Source organism: Physella acuta, unplaced genomic scaffold, assembly GCF_028476545.2.
Source record: "Physella acuta isolate Inbredline_101_S28 unplaced genomic scaffold, ASM2847654v3 ptg002179l, whole genome shotgun sequence".
Classification (NCBI taxonomy): Eukaryota; Metazoa; Mollusca; class Gastropoda; family Physidae; genus Physella; species Physella acuta.
In genome coordinates, this window is record NW_026733680.1 from 46051 (window position 1) to 66212 (window position 20162).

The following is a 20162-nucleotide window of genomic DNA, read 5'->3' on the forward strand; positions in this document are numbered from 1 at the left end:
CTATCGAGATATCGGTTCAGATTATTGAATTTTCGGATAGGGAGAAGGTATGAGTGAACTGGGTTAGCTGTGGGGTATGGGAAACGAAATTAGAACATCACCGGTGTTTAAAAATTGTGGATGGTGACGCTACTACATTTTTTTTTACAACTCAAGGAATCCCAAGTTTCATAGGGCTAATCGATACACTAGAGGTAAATAGCCGTAGACAATTTTCTACAAAATTCAACCGTGCTTATATCGTTCAACTGGCCATACTATCATACAACTTTACATGTCCTTGTATCGTACAATTTGGTCCTTATATTAATTAAATTATCCTTATATCAGAGGTGTAGCGAAGGGGGGGGGGGGGTACATATGTCCCCGGGCGCCGACCTAGGGGCGCCAAAATGGGTTGAAAAAAATAATTAAAAGCTCATTTTAGCTGCAGTTTAGCATTATAAATATAAAAAAATATATGGGGGGGGGGGGGGGAAGCCAAATTGAAAGTTTGTCCCCGGGCGCCGGGAAGGGTCGCTACGCGTCTGCCTAATATCGTACATAATTAATAATGAATAAAAAAAAGCTTATCATTTACTGATAAAATTATAGATGGATTGTCAGACGACAAATAGCTAGATTTATAAGTAGCTAACATTATTATACTGTTGTTAAAACTGACAATTGACTTTTAAATTGTATTTATCTGTTAATCGTGTTTTGAGTTAAATCATATACATTTACTGCAAGAAGTCGGCAAAAAATGTTACATGAAATTAAAAAAAAAAGTGTAAATTGCAATTGAGTTGTAATTGTTAAATTGTACATTTATCAAAATTAGCGAGCAATTCCTCAATTTTGTATTTATCCTGCAATTATTCTAATGCATTGTTGAAGAAGAGATTTAATTAAATACAAAACAGTAATCATCAGCAATACCACAACATAGTTCCGTCATCCTTCTCTCAACACAACCAACCATCTCCACATCGACAGCAGCAAATAATTAGACCGTAATATTATTACAGGGGATCGCTAGTGCCAACTAGTTCTTGTACCCCCGGGCAACGGTTCGCTAACAATTCGTAGAGCCGCCCATCGGCCATATAGGTCCGGTGCGTTCTAGCCGTTCTAAGTTTCTATGAATCGACCGCGACAACAGGGCTGGAAATAAAACGTAATAGATTTCACAGTGTCTTGTTTTGGTTCAAAATTCGGCCTTTAAATACTGGTCAAAGTTATATCACTTTGTACACGTTATATCTAGTCCGAGCTGAAAAATAATACGTACTAGATTTCACAGTGTAGCGTTTATGTCTAACTTTATATCAACTAGTCCACGTTGTAGCAACGAGTCTACGTTTTATCAAGTCTACCATATTTAAACGATACGATATGTCATTTAGCCTACGTTATATCGAGTCTATGTTAAATCAACGGGTGTACGTTACATCAACTTGCCTAAGTTATATTAACTGGTCTAAGTGATATCAAGTATTATACGTTATATCAGCTGGTCTACATTATACCAACTAGTCTACGTTGTATAAGCTAGTCTACGTTATATCAACTAGTCTACGTGAAAGAAGCTCCCCTTCAAAAATTTAGTTGTAACCAAGTGAGTGAAGGTTAATTCTCGTAATGTCATCAACATGGCTGATTTGCTATCCGTGGTTTGGTGTACAGGGAAGTGCGGGAGTTGTATCAATGTCTATAGCTACAACATTAAGGGTTCGGCTGCCCTTTCAGAAAAGTAGTATATATCTCTATATTTATCTAGGTATTTATCTTATATATATATATATATATATATATATATATATATATATATATATATATATATATATATATATATATATATATATATATATATTTATATATATGTATAGGCTATCTGTACTTTGGTATTTGGGTTGTCGAACTTAATTCATTCACCATTTTTACTTTCTCGTATATACGTAGTATAGAGAAAGTCTTGTAATCGTGCAAAAAAAAATAATCGAGATTTTTACAAATCTCGACGTTTTACACCTCACTGATACGGAAAAACATAATTTTGCAATCTTGTCCGTATGTCTGTGTGTCTGTGTGTGTGTGTGTCTGTGTGTGTGTAAACACGATAACTTGAGTACCGTTACAGCTAGGTTGATGAAATATCATATATAAGTATTTTATCAAAATCGTAGATCCGTATCAACTTGTGAGCGATTTCCGATAACCGGAAGTGGTACTTTTTCTACTTTGAATTTTTCAAAAGGCTATAACTTGAGTACTATTTCAGAAAGATAAATGAAATTTCACCTGTAAGTAAAAGATCTAATTCTCTACCTTCTGTTAAATTTTGAGTAATTTCCGTTGACGGGAAGTACTAATTTACGCTATTTCCGATTTCTCAAAAACGCATCTAAATTTATAAAGTACTAATAATATTGCGCACCATTATGAACATCTTTATTCGGCGTTCGCTTGGTGCGCAATACTTTTTTTCTATGAGATTCTATTCTATTTTAAAAAGTTTAAGTATTTAAAATGGATTAAAAATCATAACTAGATCTATATCCCGAGTTCCCATCCCCTGTTGTTTTATATAAGAATATTCGAGAAAGTTTAGGGGAGATCACTCCCGGTTTATTTCACCAAGGCTCAATACAAGAAACTAGTCGTTAACCAGTTTTCATATTTCTACATGTAAACACATTTCTTAACACTATAAACGTATGTGCTAAAATCTTGTTTAACGAGGACAGTGCTAAGTTTAGCATACAGTGATGTCAAATGAATAAATGCAATTGTTTATTCATAGCTTTCGTTAGTCGAGTCAGAATAAAAAACAGACTGAACGGGAGATTACAGAATCATCTCCCCTTGTAGCTATCGATGTGACACTTTTTACCAACCGTGCACTGTTACACCTTGTTCTACAAAACCTTGTTAGAAATAGCCAACAAGTTTGTTATTGTTATTGTAAAGAGCTTCTTGACCTCAGCTGAGTTCAAGTTCAAGGGCATAAACACCGATATCAATTTATTTTTCTCACAGAGCCCACAAGAACACGGAGTGATGCTAGCAGCGTTTACGGTAAACTAGCAAAAAAAATTCTAAAAAATTCCAGAATGTTCGGTGTAGCAATGAAACTATGGTCGAGGCGGTTCGTCAACTGGATTTAAGTTCGTTCACCGAAACCAAAAGCATGTTAGCTAGACAGTTAGTTAACCGAGGCAAATATATCTCAAACGTTCTAGAATGTTCGGTCTAGCAATGAAACCATGAAGGCGGTTCATTAACTGGATATAAGTTCGTTTATCGAAACCAAAAGAATGTTATCTAGACAGTTCATTAACTGAGGCACATGTATCTCAAACGTTCTAGAATGTGGGGTCTAGCAATGAAACTATGGTCGAGGCGGTTCGTTAACTGGATTTACGTTCGTTCACCGAAACCAAAAGAATGTTAGCTAGACAGTTCGTTAACAGAGGCACATATATATCAAACGTTATTGAATGTTTAGTCTGTCTAGCAATGAAACTATGGTCGAGGTGGTTCGTTAACTGGATTTAAGTTCGTTCATCGAAACCAAAAGAATGTTATCTAGACAGTTCATTAACTGAGGCACATGTATCTCAAACGTTCTAGAATGTGGGGTCTAGCAATGAAACTATGGTCGAGGCGGTTCGTTAACTGGATTTAAGTTCGTTCACCGAAACCAAAAGAATGTTAGCTAGACAGTTCGTTAACAGAGGCACATATATATCAAACGTTATTGAATGTTTAGTCTGTCTAGCAATGAAACTATGGTCGAGGTGGTTCGTTAACTGGATTTAAGTTCGTTCACCGAAACCAAAAGAATGTTATCTAGACAGTTCGTTAACCGAGGCACATCGATGGCTAAAACCGACAAAACCCAATCAAAACCTTTATTACAACTCTAATCACGCGCGCCCCCAATGACTCAAACAAACTCCCCCGGATGGCATTTAATTACCATGTAATTCCCCCACGTCACCGCGCCCGTCTTTGGCTGATTGCCGTAGATGAAAATGTCACATGACAAGAATACTGCGTCACGCGACCCGAATGCGTCACGTGGTCGCGACTTCTCGCGCGAATTAAACCACGGGATCTTCTGCTCAACGCTTGATGCTTTAATTAGTAACACGTTGCTTAAAGGGGCGGGGCCATAATTGTTTCTGTTATTGGTGTTCTATTTTCAGATCCTGTTCGTTAAGTTCCGTGACAATATTTTACATTACTATAACAAAGGTATGCATGTTTTTTAAGTGAAAGCGAAACTATTTTGGAAAGGTTATTAATTGTTTGAAAGGTTTTCAGCTATTTCTGAAAATAACACGTTTTTGGATTATATATATATATATATATATATATATATATATATATATATATATACTACGTCAGCAATCCCATGCTAAATAAATAAAACGGTATTTCTGTTTCTCCCAATAATTACTTCCCTTTTTTTTTCTAGTTACCTCAACATACATTTCACAACATCCAGTTTCTTTATGTCTCCAATGGTATCTGGGACGGCTGTCTTTTTATGTCAGATGTTAACAACACCCCCCCCCCCCACTTACCTGTAGTCTCCTCCGTATTTTCTAGCTCTGTTGAAGCGTGACGACCTCTTAGTGAAGCTTGCCAAAGAACATTCTGGTGGGCAGTAGGAATCTGGCCTGTAACAGTATAGTATAGGTCAGTTATATGGGCCTGGGACAATACAGTATAGGTCAGTTATATGGGCCAGGGACAATACAGTATAGGTCTGTTATATGGGCCAGGGACAATACAGTATAGGTCAGTTATATGGGCCTGGGACAATACAGTATATGTCTGTTATATGGGCCAGGGACAATACAGCATAGGTCAGTTATATGGGCCTGGGACAATACAGCATAGGTCAGTTATATGGGCCTGGGACAATACAGGTCAGTTATATGGGCCTGGGACAGCATAGGTCAGTTATATGGGCCTGGGACAATACAGCATAGGTCAGTTATATGGGCCTGGTACAGCATAGGTCAGTTATATGGGCCTGGGACAATACAGCATAGGTCAGTTATATGGGCCTGGGACAATACAGCATAGGTCAGTTATATGGGCCTGGGACAATACAGCATAGGTCAGTTATATGGGCCTGGGACAGCATAGGTCAGTTATATGGGCCTGGGACAATACAGCATAGGTCAGTTATATGGGCCTGGTACAGCATAGGTCAGTTATATGGGCCTGGGACAATACAGCATAGGTCAGTTATATGGGCCTGGGACAATACAGCATAGGTCAGTTATATGGGCCTGGGACAATACAGCATAGGTCAGTTATATGGGCCTGGGACAGCATAGGTCAGTTATATGGGCCTGGGACAATACAGCATAGGTCAGTTATATGGGCCTGGGACAGCATAGGTCAGTTATATGGGCCTGGGACAATACAGCATAGGTCAGTTATATGGGCCTGGGACAATACAGCATAGGTCAGTTATATGGGCCTGGGACAATACAGTATAGGTCAGTTATATGGCTAGTAGGAATTTGGCCTGAAATAGTTCAGCATAGATTAGTTATATGGCTAGTAGGAATTTGACAATATAGGTTAGTTATATGGGCAGTAGGAATCTGGCAGTAGGAATATATGCCAGTTATGTGAAGTGATATATCACTGTCAAATTTAAGAGAACTGATACTATGTTGATATTTGGCCAGCCAGTATGAAAACACGCTATCAGTCGTGGCCACGTTATAGCAGAGCGAACTGATGGGGCAGACCGAATGGTGTTTATGTGAAATGTTTACAGAGTTTCTTCCGGGCATCTCTTCGGGGGGGGGGGGGGGGCAAAGCCCCCCGGAAAAAATTCTACCGCCCCCCCCCCCAACGAAATGAAATTTATATAATTTATATAGAAAATATATACTCTTAACAGTGTTCGCCCCCCCCCCCCCCCGAAAATTTCAAGTGCCCCCCGGAGAAAAAAGTCTGGAAGAAACACTATGTTTAGGTTTGAGTATAGATTAGGCTAAATTCTTTCAAATCATAACGATGGTAAATGTGTGTGTGTGTGGGGGGGGGGGATAATGTGTGTTTGGGGTGGGGCAGTGTGTATGTGTTTGTTCGTGAAAGCCAATGTTAGGAGAATGCCCACTATGAGTAACAGGAATACGAGTGTGTGTGTGTGTGTGAGAGAGAGAGAGAGAGAGAGTAAACGTGTGTATCGGGGTTTGTCTAAGATTATGTGTGTATGTGTGTATACGATTGAGTTTTTGTGTGAAGAATTCCGAAGATGTTTTAATTAAAAGTACACTGATGCTATGCGCGTGTGTTTATCTATTATTAGCATCATCAAGTGTGTATGCGTGTTTGTGATAGAATTAAAGGGGAAAGGACGCGACGATTCAATAACAAGATGTGGGTGTGTGTAGGTGTCTGTGTGGCCAGGGTGGTTGATGAGTTGTACTACGACATTCGGGCGAGCGCTATGCTTTAAATTAAAGAATTCAAGATACGATCCCCATTAATTGGCTATCATGAACTCAACTCAGAAAGTAATCAGTTCGCCCACAAGACGGACAACTCTTGCCACAAGGCAGACAACTCTTGCTTGTTAAATAAAGCCAAAGTTAATAACACGAAATCTGTTTCATCTAACCAATCTACTGTCATGCATCTAGTTAGGATACCGCAAAGTACAGTCCAACTTTTGTTTATTAGACATATTCGGTCACTGTTTTTTTTTACTAATACATCTTTACAAATACTGACAAGAATTTACACAATATTCTGAATTTATATATAGCGGATTTTTAGTATCTTTGTATTGAAATTAGTGTTTGTTTATGTGTTTATTAAAGATGTAAAAATTAAAGGCTTTAAATGTTATAGAACTTGGAGTTTAGTCTAATACATCAAATTTGATACTAAAAATAAGTAAAATAAAAGTAAAGTTGCCTTTGAAGCCCGACCGTCTTAGGGCAAGTGAAGAAGAGTTTCTGTGACTTCAGCATATGAAGAAATAGTTGGCCAGCTTTAAGCTCAGCCAACATTATTTTTCTTAACGTGAGTTAGGTACCCATATCAGCTGGGTGGACTCAGGGACTCGAGCCCGGGTTGGCAGTCATGGGACGACCCGTATTCGAACTCGAGACTTTTGAGTTAGCAGCTAAGCACTCTACCGCTAGGCCGCGCCCCAAAAATATGCAGGAAGATAATTATAATGACGTCATTAAACATTTGAGTAGAATTACCGTGATTGTGTTGGCCATTGGTCTTTACATTCGAGGGTCGGTTTTTACGAGATCGGAAACCAATCAATCCTTCCCCCTCAGCATTACACATTTTATTGAGAAGTAAAAAAGTTTAACACAGGAGCGAGTTCAAAATTGAGTTCCGAGGGCCCCACAAGAACATCTTAATAGAAATATGAGCCGCCGGGCCTGTGCGAGAAGACGGCCCTGACTCGACTCAGCTCTATTTGGTACCTGACCTCAGTTTGGGAAATTATTACCGCTCCAATTTTTTTTGGTACTCTACCCTTCACCAGGGGCGGATTAAGCTTGGGCGGGGCCCCAGGCTTAAAATTTTTGGGGGCCCCTGATATATATATATATATATATATATATATATATATATATATATATATATATATATATATATATATTTATATCCCAATCAACATACTATTTAAAAAAGCATGGATTAATTTAACTTATAGGAACATTCGACACCGGTATTTACAAAAGTGCTAATTTAAAAAGCTGTCAATTATGTTCAATGAGCGATAAATTGGATACAAACATGTACCAATTATGTACTCATTTTTAGCAAGATTATATGTTGCCCCCCTCCGCCCCTCCCCACTCACTACTACGACACACACGCTAACAAAACACAGAGAGGCGAGATCCATCCGCTACGTCAGCAGTACTAAACATATGACTGTTTACTTTAGGCCTGTTGAAGTTTCCAACCTCTGACCATCGACCTAGCCGGGTACCTGGTGGTTGGACGATGTCCCGCAGCTGGTGGTGCGGGAAGTAGATTCTGGATAGAGCCTACGGATGAAGAAGCGACCAACATGTAGTGTTTCAAACCAACACCTTCATGAGACTGATTCAGTCCACTTTTTGCCAGTTTGTTGGAATTGACCTCCCTGGCTAATGGGAGTCAAACTCAGCCGGTATATCCGTGTCACGATAAGTAGTGAACAGTCATTCACAAATTTATATTTGGCATGAGGAAGCTGGAAATGCAGACTAACATTGAACAAATATAAATATCCATGAGAATATTAAGTCGTTATAGATCAGACGATAAAGACTGTTGGCACTTGTTTGCATGCAGACACGAAAAGAAAAAAAAGAGAATTTCAAACCATTCTATGTAAGAAATTATTGATAACATACAGAGGTTAAACTAGGCCCAAATAAAACTAGTAAGCACGGCATAAGCGTCAGAAAACCTCACCTCCAACCTCTTAGGTGTCATCCATTTATAAGGCACACAAGAAAGTTGAATTTCAACAGTCGCCCTTTAAAGAACGCCATCCCTGGCCTGTTTCTGTCTAGGCCTAATTTAGGCCTAAATGTCGGTTACCTTATTATAGGGCCTAAATAGGTTTGCCGCGACATGACTGCCCATTGAATTGGGTTAAAATAACACGGGTACTGCCGTATTTGTTTTTAGGTCTACATTTTTATGCAGCTTTGTTTTTGTCATAAACAATACAGAGTATGATTCAATGAATGTGATGTCCACATAGCCCTGCCTTTCTCAACCCATACGCCATCCGCACTTTTTCATAATTGTCTAAAGTTTTAGTTCCATAAATTGAGTTTCTTATATTCTTACGATAAATCTATCTTCACGCCAACGAAATTACAAGCTAACTAATTAGGCCTAATGGTTTGTGGTCTATTTTGAATTTTTTTTTAAAATTAAAAGTTTCGAGTTTACAATAGGGGGTAGAACGCACGACTGCTGACCCAAAAGTCCTGAGCTCTAATCCCAGGTTCATATCCAAGAACACCAAATACATATGGGTACCTAGATTAATCTCAAATTTTAAAACTACTAAAAGCTAGGCAAAAATCTAGAACTGATCCGAATGTCTCAGTTGCTGAGAACAACTAAATATGCGAACTCTACCTAATATTCCCTATGCTCACCAGGTCCTGATGGGCAACTAAGAAATTAATCTAAGGAGTTTTAATCCAAATAACTAGATCTGGATATCCTGTACCTAAAAAATTAATATCCAAAACATCATTTCTAATGACAAAAATGTAAAGCATCTGTCATACATTTCTTAGTAGTGTGGTTGGTAAGCCAAAACGGCCAGGCAGTGTGTAATTGATTACTAAGGCTGGTCAATAATGTTGCTTGTCTGGATGCTTGCTAGTGAGACCTAATTCAGAATGTAGACCCTATGCCTAACATTTGTATCTGACTAAATAACTTTCAAGTTCTGTGCATTTTTTCAAAAGGCGTCAATCATAGACTCATGTGTCAGAACTCGACCGCTAAAGTGTGTGCTCGAATATTAAAGCATTGGCTTTTATAGTTTAAAAAAACCAACAATTTAGCTTTAAAGGGAAATTTACTATGATTTAAAAAGGAAATTTGGGGGCTGCTAAAAATCGGGGGCCCCTGGCTGCAGCCCTCTCAGCACCCCCCTTAATCCGCCACTGCCCTTCACTAGCCGTAAAAAAAAAACGGTAACCTCTACTTCTTTTAAACACCTTGGTTTTATTTAAGCAGCTCTACAGTAATACAGGCTGTGGTGACTTAAATTTGGTGCTCAATATTCTGTGAAAATAAAATTCGTACATTTTTCTTGTATTTATGTAACATTTAAAATATCTCAGACGAAACACCCAAGACAAAATATCGCACGGACAAATGATTTCAGGACAAAATATCTCAGAACTAGTGACCTCAAGGATAAATTACACACACACACACACACACACACACACACACATATATATATATATATATATATATATATATATATATATATATATATATGTTACCGAGTCTATTTACTTGTAGTGCCAAATGTTACCGATTTCACTGCTGACAGCGCCAAATGTTACTGAGTGTATTTACTCGTGCTACCCTTGACCAGCACACAACATCGACCACAATATAGATACTCGGAAATGCAGGTTTACATTGATCTCTTTATTACATGAATCAATAGAAATGATCCACATAACAATGCATCAATGTTCCACAAGAATACAATGAACCAACTGACCCCCACTGTCCTCACTAGTCCTCACATAACAGAATGCACGTGTCCATAGTTCCTATTCTCACAAATCACAACACGTCTCCACCGTTCAGCCTCCTACTTGATACTGCCGGGTTCTCAACTGTCCTCAACTCCAATACGTCGTCTTATATATATCCCACGTACATGTAATAGTTTCCACTCGTTGCATCAGCCTGTTGAACTGCGCAGCGGGCTGGTGTTCGTTATCAGTCCTACAACTGTTGCATCAGACTGTAATGCGTTCTTATCAATAGTATGGTAACTACCCTAGTTACATATATATATATATATATATATATATATATATATATATATATATATATATATATATATATATATATATATATATATATATATATATACATATATATACATATATATACATATATATACATATATATATGTGTATATATATATATATATATATATATATATATTTGTAAACATGTGTTCGATTAAATTAGGTTCCCATTGTTCTGAGTTCATATGATAATACCCCATCTAAAGCAACCGATCATGTAAGCCTTGCGAGCACTGAATCACCTGCAGATCTGGAAGCCAGTCCAGTGCATGTTTTGTAACGAAAATACATAGCTTATCAGATGAGCTATTTTTCTTTCCTTATTAAATTCAGCGGACGCACGCATTCGATTAGGTCGCAACGAGCTTTCAAATTGGTTTGTAATCGTGTAAGCAAATTGCTTAACTACTTGAAGATCTACAGTCGAGAGAGTGTAAGGAAGAGAAAATAGTAGAAGAGTTACGCATGGTATAAGGGGAGGTAATAGTTCACGTTTGTTCTAATAAAGAAGTCGAAAAAAAGGCAAGTTTAAAATACTTTTACACAAGATTAAGATCCATTTAGGTTTTGGAAAAAAATGATGAAAAAAAAACGGAAACTGAGTTGTCGATAAACGATCAAATTAAGCTGAGATTAAAAAGTTACTGAGAAGATTTTCTTGCTTGCATTTTTAACTACCCTTCGGTTGACTGGCTAGTAATAGCTAATGGGAAATAAACAAGAGAACAAAGGGAAATAAACAAGAGAACAAAGGGGAAATAATCTGGAAAACAATGCGAGTGAAGAAAAAAGGAGTAAATTAAAAGGATAGTAGAAAAACAATCTAATAAAACAATGCATGTGAAATTAAGCAGCATAGCGCTTGAAATGATCAAAACCACTTTAATGTCTTATTAAACATAAAAACATAGTATATACCAGTTTAAAGAGATTGTACACAGAACATGAAATGATACAAGTTATCTCCCGTTTTAGCTAGCAGAGGGAGAATACTCACATAACTTAATCTTGAGTAGACAAGCTAAAGAAATCCTGATCATAAAAAATAATTGGAATTGACCTAAACAAACGACTCCAATTTAATATCAATCTTTAATCTCAAACAATGACTAATTCTTCCATTAACTTTTAATACCTTATGAATAAGATCAATTATTCAGAGAACAACATCTAAAGCACAAGTACTAATAGAAAACAAACATCATTGAATCGAGCAGGAAATGAAATTTTAAATAAAAAAAAATTCAGTTCTAAAAGATCAACGAAGCTCCATTTCGCTTAGGGCAGACATTTTGATTAAGCCGATAGCAAAAATAGCAGAAGGATTGTCCAGACGACTTTCCGCATTATCGGATTAGAAATCTATGAGCTTATGAGCTTCTATTTTTAGATTTGAATTTAAATTGCCCCATTTACTGACCACTCTTCTAGACTTTCAATACAAACAGTTCTTAGGATTAAAAATGTTAGATATTAAAACACTGTGTAATAAAAACCCATTATCGTACAAATACTTTTTTTTTTTTTTTTTTTTTTTAATACTTTTATTTGCAATTGAAATTATCGTACAAATACATTACTTCAATTAAAGTAGTTACTGATATTGCAATAGTTAATCATATTACATTTAAAACACAATTAAAAGAACTGATACTGTTTAACAGCAATGGTTTCAATTAAAAAAGTGTTTATGTGTTACAACTAAAAGATAACTTCCATTGCCGTTTAAGTTGCCCCCCCCCCTCCTCCCCCTATTGAGAACGTTGTAACAAGAGAATTGAACATATGATTTTGTGTCTATTTGCCCTGAGTTATATAGTTACCTCCTCTTGAGTGAAATTCCCGAGTTGAGTGATTTGTCGTTGAATGAGCTCCCCTTATGGGTGATCTCCCCTTATTAAAAAATCGCCTTATACGATCGCATTTGATGGATTCCTAAACATATTTATAAAAAATAAAATCACGATAATGGCTCTTAACTCCTAATTGGTATCGGGCCCTGTCTAGTGAAGTGTTGGCTCTGTGTTGATGTAACTTTGTTTCTAATTGCTCTAAGTGTAATCAGCTTCAGAGAAACCTTAGAGCAAGGCAAGATGAAATGGAAACGTCAGTATAAAAAAAAACCCTGGCTGGGCTGGAGATCAGAGGACTGACTGAGGTATAAACATAAAGTGTCCGACAACATTACTCGCTGCTTCTTATTGGATTTTTTAAGTCTTATATTAAATGAATTTTGGTTTGGCTCGGCGCTTTTAATTTTTTTTAAAAAATCGGCAAATGAAGCTCAGATAATGGTGTTTAGGAAGTGGGGGTTAGAAGAGTCAGAGCTAAGGAACTGAAGTCAGAGCTAAGGAACTAAAGTTGGAGCTAAGGAACTGAAGTCAGAGTTAAGGAACTGATGTTAGAGTTTCAGAACAGGAGTTTGAAGTGGAGGGACTGGAGTTTAGGAGCTAGAGTTTAAAAGCTTAATAATAGAACTTTAGTTTAGGAGTTTAATAACTAGATATTTGAAAATGGATTTTAGGAGCTAGAGTTTAAGAGCTGGAAATTTGGAACTTTAAGAGTTAAAGTTTAAGAACTAGATATTTGGAGCTGGAGTTTAGGAGCTGGACAATGGGAACCGGAGTTTAGGAGCTGTATATTAGGAGCTTTAAATTTCAAGCCCGGGCATTGAAAACTTAAAAACATCTTAAAATTACTCAACAGCACCATACTACATTATTTTCTATTTCGGTGCTTAAAACAAAGTCATCCTAGGGAAAAAAATACCTATTTAAAATACAATATATTATTCAAGAAATAAAATAAAACAAAAATAGAAACTCCACAAAGAAATTTAATACAATAATGGGTTAAAGGGACATAATCCATCGTAACATGACTTAACAGCTAAGTAATCGATCTATGACTCGTTCGTTCATTTCTCTTCCTCTTTAAAACTTAAACTTGTCTGTCCTAGATTTTCTTGTGTGACGTACTTTAACCAAGACAAGAAGTCAGATAATAACATAAAATATATGTATTTGGAAAAACAGAAATCACAAAATAGTATAAAAATAATTTTTTTTATTTGTTAAAGCTCAACTGCTTCAATTCAATGATAGTATATTCCTCCCAGTAATTAATTTTCTTGACTCGAAAATATCTGAGTACTTCAACCGGTGAAGGGGTCGGCAACCTGCGGCTCGCGAGCCACATGCGGCTCTTTTGATATCAAGTTGCGGCTCGCCAGATGCATACTAATTGAATTATTTTAATTTCATAATTCATAAAAAGATTATAATGTAAAAAAAAAAACAACAACTTTAAACAAGATAAAAACACTAAGAATTGGCGGAATAGAGTGTATACTCTCAGCTGCTTGGGTACTAGGAACTAGTTCCATGCTTTCCACTACCGAAGTGAACTTTTTTTTTCGAATATTTTAAATTGCATTTATTTTATTTTATTTTATTCAGAAAGCATTTTCCAGTTGCAGTGTGCATTATTTTGGCTTGAGTGACATGGTTTTTTTAGTTGCTAGCTTCTAAATTGGGTAGGGATAGTGTTATAGTCATATATAATTTGATTTTATCATCCTAGCTTCTTAGCAGAGTTAGTTAAATACTTTATTATGTTTTGTGCAAACATGCGTATGTTTTAATATGAATAAATATTATTTTATACTTAATCCCATTCATTTTACTTTCATTTACCTAATCCTAATCAAATACCATAATATTGGAAACAATATTGTGGCTCTTTAAAAACTGGGAGATATTGTAACTTGTATCTTTTGGCTCTTCAGTCTCAAAAGGTTGCCGACCCCTGGTATAGAGCAGGGGTCGGCAACCTTTTGAGACGGAGTTCATAAGTTACAATTTACGAAATTTCCCATTTTTTAAAGAGCCACTAACGTTTTTAAAAATATCGACCGCCCCCCCCCCCCCCCAAATATCAAGTGCCACCCCCCCCCCCCCCCCGGGAGAAAAAAATCTAGAAGAAACACTGATGTCAACCTTAACTATAACACAGAATGGTACAAATGGATCCAGGCACTCAAGATACCTGTTCAGTGTCAAATTCTCTGACCGCAATAAACTTGTGTCATTTATAAAATAATATATATATATATAGATGTTTAAAAGAAAATAATGTTTGATTTGATGTGTCTCATTGTACTCATCATAACATTCCGGCTGCTTATAATATTTATAATATTATTTTTCTTTAACCCCAAATTTATTTCAACTCTACGTATAAGCCCAAACCACATCAACCCACTGTGTCGTTAAGAAAAATCCCTTGAATCACCATTCAATTACACATTTAATTTGCATTTTCAGGTTTAAAAAATAAAATCGTATTAGATTTGTATTAGAACTATATATAAGTAAACCATCTTAAATGAATGAAAGTTGGCTACATGTTTGAAAGAAGTGTAACTATTGTAAATCTGTGTCAGTCCTCACAAACCTGTGATGAAAACTGTAGTACTCTAAAGCGAACAAATTAAATGTCTGAGGCAAGAAAAAAAATAATGGAAAAATCCTGAAGAAAATTTGAAATGGGTAGTGCGCAAAATTCTCCCGACCAACACATTGATAGCTTTATTTGGGGTTATCCATAAATGACGTCACGCTTTTTTGACGATTTTTACCTCCCACCTCCCTCTCCCCTCCGTCATACATCGTCACAAAAAGCCAGATCCCCCTAAAATGACGTCACACCACAACCTACAACACCCTCAAAATTGCAATTGAATTTTTCTTAAAATACGATATTTTTTTCCAAAATCTTGTCTGAACACTGTCAAAAGAGTATTTTAATCAATTCCTATTACAATTTACTAAAACAGTTTTCTGAAACGCGAAATAACGGCTAAAATTAGTTTTCTAACATTGTTTTTTATAATGCAAAAATGTGACGTCACACCATCTGAACACCCCCCCCCCCCTCTCCTTCCTCACACACCGTCGACAAATTACGGAACCCCCTCCCCCCCCCCCCCCTACGAGTGTGATCTCATTTATGGACGACCCCACTGGACACAGGGCCGCTAAGCATCTCCAAACATATCGCATGCCCTGTCCGTTTCACTTTTTTTCAAGCTATAGAGCGAGGATAAGACGCAATAATTCAGCTAGAAAAATAAGTCTTTTAGAAGTCACGAAAAATAAAAGAAAAGAAAAAAAAACCCAGAATATGGGTAAAATTGTAAGATAATTGAGATAATTTAAAGTATTTGAGGCGATTTTACCTTACTCCAGTCATAGGATGGTGGACGGACGTTTGTCGTTACACTAATATGGGGTTGTCATTAAAGCACCAATTCTATAGCAGATCACACAATTTGGGGATATTTTAAAATCTCGACTTAGCCTCACCCACCCACCAGAGGATCACGTGTTAAAATTATCGTCTTAGAGAAAAAACGTTTGTTTCAACACGTATTTTGTGTATGCGTATGTGAATCAGAGGCATAGCGAGGTGCGGGGCGGGGGGGGGGGGGGGGGGGGGGTTACATATGTCCCCGGGCGCAAAAAAATGGGTTGAAAAATAAATTCAAAGCTCATTTTAGCTGTAGTTTTGCATTATAAATATAAAAAAATATATGGGGGGGGGGGCGCCAAATTAAAAGCTTGTTCTGGGGGGTGGGGGGTGTTGGAGGGGCGCCGAATTGAAAGTTTGTTCGGGGGGGGGGGCGCAAAATTGAAAGTTTGTCCCTGGGCGCCGGGAAGGGTTGCTACGCCTCTGATGTGAATTTACAGAATATGCGAGTAAACGAATTAAATAACGATGAAAGTAGGAATTTGTGGGATATAATCTCGACAGATGTTGATTAGAGCATCGTACAGGCTATGATATCCGACTCTGTCCATCTCTGTGGGAAGACGCTGGGTCTTGTGACGCTCATGCATTGATAAGAAAAAATTATCTTGGCCGTTGATAGGGCAAATGAAGTAACGTGAATCTGTTTTTTTTTTTTACCACGGGAAACTGAAGGGATGGTGTTGTCAGCAAAGTGCCCAGCCACTTTTACTCTCACTAACGGAAGTCAGGTGCTCTTCAAAAACTCACGGACGTCTTAGAGATTACAGACCGCATTAGGGAAAAAAAATCATTGAAGTAAACCAAGGATTCTCAAAATGTCAACTCTTATGTTATTTTAAAAATTAAAGTAGTATTTTAGTGAGGCAGAGAAAACAGACGTTTAATTACACATTTACTGTATATGAAACCGTAGTTAAAGTATTCTTAGTTCACATATACAAATGCCAGACACAAAATTTGAAAAAAAATCTGTGAAAAAAAAACAACTAACAACTATATGAAGCTATATATGTACTTTTGAAGATCAATTTAAGTATCCAGTTTGATTGATATAGTAACAGTTGTTACAATATTTCGGCTTTGAAAAAAATAAATAAATAAAAAGACGTTCTCTAACAATAGTCCAGTTGTCAGGTGACTTAAAATGCCCTGAAGGGCATTAATCCATCTCCCCACTACCCCCCCCCCCTCCTCCGGGCCTCTTTGTTTCAGCTTAAGACGTGAACCTTGTATTGCTCACTGTCAACCAAACGATGATATAACTGTGGGCTGCTGCTAATAAACCGGGAGAAGATATTGATCAAAGTGTGGCAGATGTAATTTGTCAGCTAAACACCGTGTCCAGACAAAAATAGGAAACAAATAGCCGTTCCGACCAGGTTTCGTCCCGGTTGTTGTAAATTAATAACTTGAAGAGTACATTGAAGTTAATTTGTATTCCATGAGATTGTATAATAGAAAAAGGACAACAACCTCGATAATATATATATATATATATATATATATATATATATATATATATATATATATATATATATATATATACATCCATATATATCCCGTTTGTGGGAATTGTAATTTTAAAAAATATTGAAAACGCCATGACACAAGAAAACTATTACAAAAATGAAGGTACATCGACCACTAGATAACTCTACCCTACTTCAGAAGATTGTTACTAATTAAATTGATAATGTTGAGATAAAAATAAATCATTTGATAAATAATTAAAAAATGTATTAAGCTACACCGCTAAAGGAAAAATAATTTCTTAAAACAGCTTTCGTTAAACCCCTAAGGAAATATTACCTATTGCTTCTGTTTTCTCTTTGAGCTATTTGCCAGACCCCTACCTCAGACTGGATTTTTACTTTCTCGTATATACGAAGTATAGAGAGAGTATTTCATCAACCTAGCTGTAACGGTACTCAAGCTATCGTGTTTACACACAGACAGACACACAGACACACAGACATACGGGCAGAATTGCAAAGTCCAGTTTTTACGACTCGATAACGCATAAAACTCCAAAGCGTTTATATATTTGTATTTATAATTTTTGCCTGATTAAAATAAGTCCTCTATACTCCGGATGTGATGAAGGACTGAGGAGTAAAACGGTGAAAACTGTCAAAATTTCATGTTATTTTTGTGCACAAAAATAACATGAAATTTTGACAGTTTTCACCGTTTTACTCCTCAGTCCTTCATCACATCCGGAGTATAGAGGACTTATTTTAATCAGGCAAAAATTATAAATACAAATATATAAACGCTTTGGAGTTTTATGCGTTATCGAGTCGTAAAAACTGGACTTTGCAATTCTGCCCGTATGTCTGTGTGTCTGTGTGTCTGTCTGTGTGTAAACACGATAGCTTGAGTACCGTTACAGCTAGGTTGATGAAATTTCATATATAAATATTTTATCAAAATCGTAGATCCTGATCAACTTTTGAGCGATTTCCGATAACCGGAAGTGGTACTTTTTCTACTTTGAATTTTTCAAAAGCCTATAAGTTGCGTACTATTTTAGATAGATGCATGAAATTTCACACGTAAGTAATAGATCTAATTCTCTACCTTCTAATAAATTTTGAGTAATTTCGTTGACCGGAAGTACTAATTTACGCTATTTCCGATTTCTCAAAAAACGCATGTAAATTTATAAAGTACTAATAATATCCCGCACTTTTATACAAATTTTATTAGGCGTTCACTTGGTGTGGGACGGAGTGGTCTAGCGGTAAAGTGCTGGACTGCTTACCCGTTAGTCTCGAGTTCGAATCCGAGTTCAAGTCAGTAGACCGTCCCTGAGTCCACCCAACTCTGATGGGTACCTAACTCCTGTTAGGGAAAGTAAAGGCGGCTGGGCATAGTGCTGACCACACTATCTCTTCATTTGCCGAGGTCACAGAAACAAGTGAACTCTACTTCACTTGCCCTATAGACCGTCAGGTTTGAAAGGGAAACTTTTCACTTGGTGTGCAATTCTTTTTTTTTTACGAGATTCTATTCTATTATAACAAGTTTAAGTAATTAAAAATGGATAACACATATTCTCTATGTCCTGAGTTGCCATCCCTCGTAATTTTATATAAGAATATTCGAGAAAGCTTAGGGGAGATCACTCCCGGTTTATTTAAGAAAAAAATCCAGCTGGCTTTTGATCATTCTTCAGTCAATCTTTAAGCCATAAAGTCATACAAAAAAAAATTTGGATGTGGGGAACGATTGCATATACTGCTGATGTCTAGCTGTGTTATTACAGGAATCCAGGCTATCACGCGAAAAAAAAATATCAGCATTCTTTTTTTTAAACTTTAATATAGCATTCCGTTAATTTTAAAACGGAAATTGCATCGATGTGATTGCCGAGCTATAAGGTGAACTTTGAACTTTCATTGATGGGTAAAAAAAAAAGGAACACCGGACGTAGAATGTAGCTAAAATAGAAACAAAAACCTGTTAAACAATTGAAAAAAAATCTAGAGGCGATTTTGTCGCTGATGTTATAAAAATGTGAAGGTTTTTTGTGTTCCGCATATATTTGATGTGACATGACGCAGAACGTAAAAACTATAACCCCTGACATGTATACTATAACCCGTGACATGAAAACTATAACCCCTGACATGAAAACTATAACCCCCGATGAAAACTATAACCCCTGACATGAAAACTATAACCCCCGATGAAAACTATAACCCCTGACATGAAAACTATAACCCCTGACATGAAAACTATAACCCCTGACATGAAAACTATAACACCTGACATGAAAACTATAACCCCTGACATGAAAACTATAACACCTGACATGAAAACTATAACCCCTGACATAAAAACTATAACACCTGACATGAAAACTATAACCCCTGACATGAAAACTATAAAACCTGACATGAAAACTATAACCCCAGACATGAAAACTATAACCCCAGATGAAAACTATAACCCCTGACATGAAAACTAAAACCCCTGACATGAAAACTATAACACCTGACATGAAAACTATAACACCTGACATGAAAACTATAACCCCTGACATGAAAACTATAACCCCTGACATGAAAACTATAACCCCTGACATTAAACTATAACCCCTGACATGAAAACTATAACACCTGACATGAAATTTATAACCCCTGACATGAAAACTATAACACCTGACATGAAAACTATAACACCTGACATGTATACTATAACCCCTGACATGAAAACTATAACACCTGACATGAAAACTATAACACCTGACATGTATACTATAACCCGTGACATGAA

The 20162-nt window shown here is 36.7% G+C and overlaps 1 long non-coding RNA gene across 1 annotated transcript in view; it reads right to left on the minus strand.

The window, feature by feature from the left end:
- LOC131932446 (uncharacterized) overlaps positions 1–20162 on the minus strand; it is a 44651-nt gene that overhangs the window by 4610 nt on the left and 19879 nt on the right. The window contains exon 3 of the long non-coding RNA XR_009384584.1: positions 4575–4670. This is a non-coding gene — a long non-coding RNA (uncharacterized LOC131932446). The remainder of the gene's footprint in view (positions 1–4574; positions 4671–20162) is intronic.